The 6,000-nt window shown below is 52.7% G+C and overlaps 1 protein-coding gene across 8 annotated transcripts in view; it reads left to right on the top strand.

Moving 5' to 3' along the window:
• The first annotated feature begins 322 nt into the window (after nucleotides 1-322).
• ZNF532 (zinc finger protein 532) overlaps nucleotides 323-6,000 on the top strand; it is a 125,170-nt gene continuing 119,492 nt past the window's right edge. Inside the window, exons 1-3 of one of the 8 annotated variants that reach the window (XM_055297535.2) lie at nucleotides 1,065-1,251; nucleotides 2,870-2,951; nucleotides 3,036-3,145. The gene's annotated coding sequence lies outside the window, so the exon portion shown is untranslated. The other 7 variants (XM_055297534.2, XM_055297536.2, XM_055297533.2 and 4 more) reach the window with 7 other exon arrangements.

The following is a 6,000-nucleotide window of genomic DNA, read 5'->3' as shown; positions in this document are numbered from 1 at the left end:
TCTCGCCCTTGCACGGGTCACGATTGTACACCTTCGTGACCTTTAGCGGGCTTACATATGTATCTTTTTGTGTTCCGTAGGCTATGACCACCTGCTGTATGTACAATATGTGCTTGTTACATTTGTACACCATCTCCCTTCTAGAATTTAAAGACCTAGCTATTACATCTTGTTTACTCAATATCATTCCCCCATTAAGGAAAAAAAAAACCTACATGAACTGAACATGCCATGTTTCAATCTGGCCCCAGTGGCTTTTTCTCTGAAAGCAAACGTGTGTCTTTTACACCAGGGCTTTCTCCCCACCCCAGGGGGTGTCTTCCATTCTTCTGTGGCTCAGTTGAAGGCGAAAAGGGCTCCAAACCACTAACTAACCAGAGGAGAGCCCCTTCTTCCACCTCCAGGGAGAATTTCAGATTTAATTTGTCCGAAGATAGCGTGCTCTCTTCTTACTTATTTGCCACCATTACGAGGAGAACAAAACACCACCTTGGCTTCAAGATCCTGGGTAGAGGCTCACGGTCTTTTCAACCATCTTTGGCGAGGCCTTGCTTCCTTCCACTCGAGTAAGTCGCGGCTTGGGGCCACGGAAAGGACTGGGTGAGAGCCCGCAATGTCGTTGGAAAAAAGCAGCCCTCCCTGCGCCCCCTCACCAGCCCCACCACCCCGCTCCGCTCCCGGGACGAAGCCGCGAGCCAGCGGCCCCGTATGGGCGAGACTTGGCAGGTCCGCGGGGCGCCTTCTCGCCGCCGCCGGACTCGGGGATCCGCAGCGGCCGGGCGTCGGCGCCCGCCGGCCGCGGGGCTTCGCGCTGCCGCCGCCCGGCTCCCGGAGCCTCCCTTCCCCCATCGGCCGCCCCCTCCCCCTCGCCCGCGCTCCCTTTTGTTCGCTCGCCGCCCGGGCCGAGCCGCCGCCGCCGCCGCCGCCGCCCGGGCCCGCACCCCCAGCCGTAGGCCCCGGCGTGGCGGGCCGGCCGCCGCCGCCGCCGCGCGGCCTAGAGCGCGGTGCCCGGGGAGGCGCGGGGCCCGGGCCGGGCGCTGGCGAGGCCCGGCGGCGGCGGCGGCGGCGGCGGCCGGGGAGCCCGGGAGGCGGCGGCGGCGGCGAGGCCGCTCCACCGCACACGCACACACAGACCCCGGCAGCGGGAACGCAGATGACACGCCCGTAACATGGAAGCCGCCGCCGCCGCCGCTCCGACGACAGCAGCAGCAGCCACAGCAGCAGCCGCCGGCGGCGCCGCGCTGAACAAAGGTCATCCGAGCTGCGGCCCAGACGCCCGGGCTTGACCGCCGCGAAGGCCAACCCCGGGAAGGGGGTGGGTGTGCGCCTCTGGGGGTGCGGGGCGGCGGGAGGCGGCCGGGGCGAACGAGGGGCGCAGGGCAGCCGGACGCAGGGGCGCGGGTGGGCGCCAGGCAGAGGCGGGGTGCGGCCCCTCGTGCCCACTCCTGCGGGCCGGGGTGAGCGCGTGAGGCTCAGGCCCCTGGGCCTGCCCGCAGTGGCCTGTTGCACCCTGGCCTTGGGGACAGCCGGCCTTCGCGCCCCGCCAACTGGCTTGGGGGGCCGAGGAGGAACCGCCCGGGCTAGGCCCGGCAGGTTACGAGAGGGGGGCCACGTGAGCGCGGCTCTCCTACTCCCCCCGCCGGCGCCGGCCGGGCACAGATGCGTTTCCAGAGGCCTCCGTGCCCCCTCTCCCACTGGCCCTGCCTTCGCCCCCCGCCCCCTCCCCAGACAGCCCCAGTTTTCTTCCCCCGAGGTGAAGGGATTTGGACTTCTCCCCCCAGGTGCTTGAAAGAAGAGAAGGTTGGAGGAGGAGGAGGAGGAGACTGGGGGGCTGCTGGTGGTGGTGACAGGGCTGGGAGAGAGAGGAGAGGGACGGAAGGGAGGAGGGGGCTGGGTGGGGTGGGGGTGACAGCAGAGAGGAGCCTGGTCAACAAGCCAGCACCACTGTGCTAGGAGGCCAGGCCGGCTCTGCAGCCGACGCATCCCGTGTGAGCAGACACACATAGCTCGCTTTCTTGGGGGCTCTTTGTCAGCCACCAACAGAGAGAGCACACACTGACACACACGTACACAAAGATCTGAGCCAGGTTGTGGGAGGTAAGTGGGGGAAGGAGAAGGAGGGGGAAACAGTGTCTGCGGTGGGCTGTGGGGTGGAGGGGAGGGGGGATGGGCCCTGAGGGGTTCTGGGGTGCTTGCGAGGTGAGCATTTCCAAGGCTGTGTGCTCGTGGGGTGGGGGGACACACGATGACCTTCTCCTCCTCAGGAAGACCTAAGAGGGAAGAGCAAACCCCAGCGAGATCCCCCTTGTGCTGATGATTTTCAGGGACTTGTTGGCAACTCAGCGAGGGTTGCCATAGCTTTTTTATGTAGGGTGACCAGAACCGGCTGAAACTGGTTTGAGGCAGATCAGCTCCTGAACACAATGCAGTCACTGAGCTACTACAGTAGGATAGCAGCTTCCTCCCTTCATGGCAGCCAAAAGCAGAGGAGCTTGCAGGAAGGTACCATCCCTACACAGTATGTGAATGCACACTTAGACACCACACAGCACTGGTACGTGACTAATGGAGCCCTAAAAGATTCTGGGTAGAGAAGATGGAAAAAAAGGTGCAGGTTTGCAGGGTCTGAGATTACTTGGGCTTTTCCTGCCTTTTTCTTTTGCTTAAGGGATGGACAAGGAGCTGAGATTTATGACCCTTATTAGAGAAAAAAATGTGCCTTGCTAGGGTGGGGACACTTGGTTGATGCAGTCTCTCTCTCTCTCTTTCTCGGTGTTTATAACAAAACAAAACCAAACTGAACTGAGGGGTTTGTGATGGTAGTTTGTTGCTGGAGAATGCTACTTTGCATGCTTTTTTTCTCTTGCAGGCTATGTTCTGTCTTGTGCTTTTTCTTTTAGAAGCTACTAAAGGGTGTTGGGGATGCTTCTGACTATTATGAAGGCCAAAAGGTAACAATATTGTTCTAGGAAATGAGCATAAATGCATTCCAGTGATGCTGTTAGCCATACATGCTGTCTTTTTTTTCCTTGTAGGCCTGTTGACTGGGGCTGCTTTTAACCCTTTCCTATTTGCTGAGAATGCAGCCGTGTGACAGTAACTGAACATTGGTCTAAAGTCTTTCCAAAAGGTCAAGGTTCACAAGGTGAGATACGCTGTTTTGAGCATGAATTTAAATATTTATTTCAGATCCATTTAGACACAGACGGACCGTGGACTGCTACCCAGGAGATAAAATTGGGTTCAGAGTGGAGAAGAAATGCTCTTAATATTATCCCAGTTTAATGGGATTAGAGTGACTTTATGATGGTATTGCGATCAAGGCGAAATCTGAATGCCTTCATTAAATCGCATGTGTCTGGGCAATTGGGAGAGTCAGGCCTGGAAGGAAGCGAGTGTGGAGAATGGTAGGCGTCAGGGCCTTGTGGAGAATGTGCTGTTTTGCATAAGACGAAAGCAGTACACATGTGGCATTTTCCCGATGATTATAAGACAAGGAAGGGCTTCACCAAATCGAGGCAGCCTAGCCACCTTTTTAGGATTTGAGGAGTCTGAAGGTAGATTTGCCTTTTGTTCATTCATCACCTTTCTTTTACCTTGCTCTCTTGTGTTAACCTGAAAGGTTTTTCACTCCGACTCCAGTGGTGGAATGTCTTTTATTGATTTTGGGGGCTGTTGACGGTGAGTTCGCCATTGGATTCTTTGTGGCATATGTTTAATGTGGAATACTAATGCAATACCAGGAGGAATCCGGGTAGTCTGGCTTCATCTGTGAAAAGATGCCTGTTAACTCAAAGCTGTACTGGAATGGGTGGTAGAAAATGTTTGATGCCTTTAAAGATCGCAATTAGGTTTGAGTAGGCATTTTTTAATGCACCCTCCAAAACCAGAGGTTGGAGAGGAGAGGAGAGAAGGAAGGAGTAAGGAGAGTAGCAAAGTGAAGAACAAAGGCTGAGGGGGCTTACAGGAGAACACTCAACATTTTGCCTTGGGTTCCTTGTGAAAAGAACTGCAACTTCCCCAAACAGGAAACCAGCAGCTCCAGAATGGGATCCAGTGTGATCTCAACAACAGATAGAACTGGTCCGGCCTTTCTGCTGGTTTTTGGTAAAAGTACAGTCAAGAGGAGCCCATAGAAGACATGACTGAAAATAAAATTTTCCCCTACTTCAAAGTGGGCATTTTGTTCCTCTCCGTGTTCAGCAGAATAGGGGCTTTTCAGCAGTGCCGAGGATCTTAGAATTGGTTAAGTTGTGTGCTGGCAGTTGGTGGGCAGGATATCTGCAGTGAAAGACGTCAAGTATGCAAGGGTTTTATTGTTAAAATGTTTTTCATTTGGCTACAGAACATCCACTATGTGATAAAACTGGCAAAAGGGAAACAAGAGTGCATGGTTAGCTCAGGATACTTTATGGAGTATTTAATAGAGATAAATGTAATCTCGGACGGATATACCAGTAAATAGCTTACACGATGGAACAAAATTCTTTACAAATCACTGTGCTAAAATTGGTTTTCATTTCTCCATCATTTCTGACTGCCAGAGGTTCTGTGTATGAGTGTGGCAGGAATATGCTTGCGAAGCAGATCCGAATCCACGCTGCGCGTGGTGTGCTGCTTCTGCGTTTCTGATGTCAACTAAAACTCAGATGGCTAATATGATAAACCTTAATTAGCTTAATACAATAAGCTGTTTCATTATTTAGTCCTTCATTCTTGTCTTTTGAGAGTCAGTGATTTTTGTTTAACTTTGACAGCTAACCCCTTGCCACGGCTATACAGTGCGAATATATTTAAAAAAAAACCTCTTCATAGGGCATTGCATGTCATGGAATGTTCTGGTTTTCTGTCTTGGTGGTTTTTAGCTTTGTTCCTCTCCCTCCCCCTTGAAGTCTCCTGAAGATAGCATTTGTTTTGCATTTAGACCAGTCTTTCCAGCTGCAAATGCTGCTAAGGGTTGGAGAGCTGGTTCTCTGGGGCGGGAGTCATGAGCTCATCTTGGATTGGAGCTTGTCTCAGGTGTTGATCTCATGCTGAGGTATAACAATGTAGCAGGCCCAGGCCTCCCTGGAGTGGGGAGAGTCTTCTGGGCTGGGGAATGTGGATATGAGTGTGCAGGATGAGCTAGGGCATGTTCCTTCCTGGGAGAGCCAGGGGGGACCCGGTGCCTGCAGTTCCTGTCACTGTGGAGCCCAGAGCCCAGCCCCTGGTCGGCAGTGCCTGTAGCAGGCTCTAAGGATGACCTGCGGTCCATCCCCTCCAGAGCAGGAATGTGTGGGTTTGGCTGAGGAGAGCACACTGGAAAGAAAGTGTAACTGGGTGTTGAACCCTTCTTGTTTTTATCCTTTGCCTATTCAGTCATTTTTTCCATGTTAAAGAACATTGGAGCCAGGGCGTTTGGAACTCTCAGCGCAACCTGGTTCAGGAGCACACACGCTCTCTTTTTCTTTTGCTCTTTTTTTCTCAGCGATTCCCTGCCCCCACCCACCTTGACTCATTTTAAGGAAGGTCTAGGAAGGAGGTTGCCAACTTGTCAGTAGAATCTTCTGATGCCTTTGACTGTGAGTTAGAATTTTAGGGTTTGTGTTCTCCCATCTCCCATTTATTTCTTCTCTTGAAATGTTCTCTTGGACTTTTCTGTGCAATACAGTCGCTCTGCAGTTGGCTTTGAACAACCTTTACTGTATCCTTGGTAGAACGCCAGCTGGCTGTTCACAGCTGGAGCAGAAGTTGCCAATACAAGGGAAACTGACTCCTTCATTCCCCATCATCTACTCCTAATCCCAGGACCATCAGAACAAGAACTACAGACTTGATAAACATTATGGAAACACACACCTTTGTGTTCATTTTATTTTAGGGCTGATCTTTAACCAAGTCATGGTTAAAGAATTAGCTTAAAGAAATTTAAAATTTGTATACAGGGAAATTTACTCTGTGGTGTACAGTTCTGTGGGTTTTGGCATATGTAGAGGAGTCACTTATCAACCACCACAGGCG

Source organism: Symphalangus syndactylus, chromosome 1 (assembly GCF_028878055.3).
Source record: "Symphalangus syndactylus isolate Jambi chromosome 1, NHGRI_mSymSyn1-v2.1_pri, whole genome shotgun sequence".
NCBI classification, from domain to species: domain Eukaryota; kingdom Metazoa; phylum Chordata; class Mammalia; order Primates; family Hylobatidae; genus Symphalangus; species Symphalangus syndactylus.
This window is presented reverse-complemented; position numbering and strand designations above follow the sequence as displayed.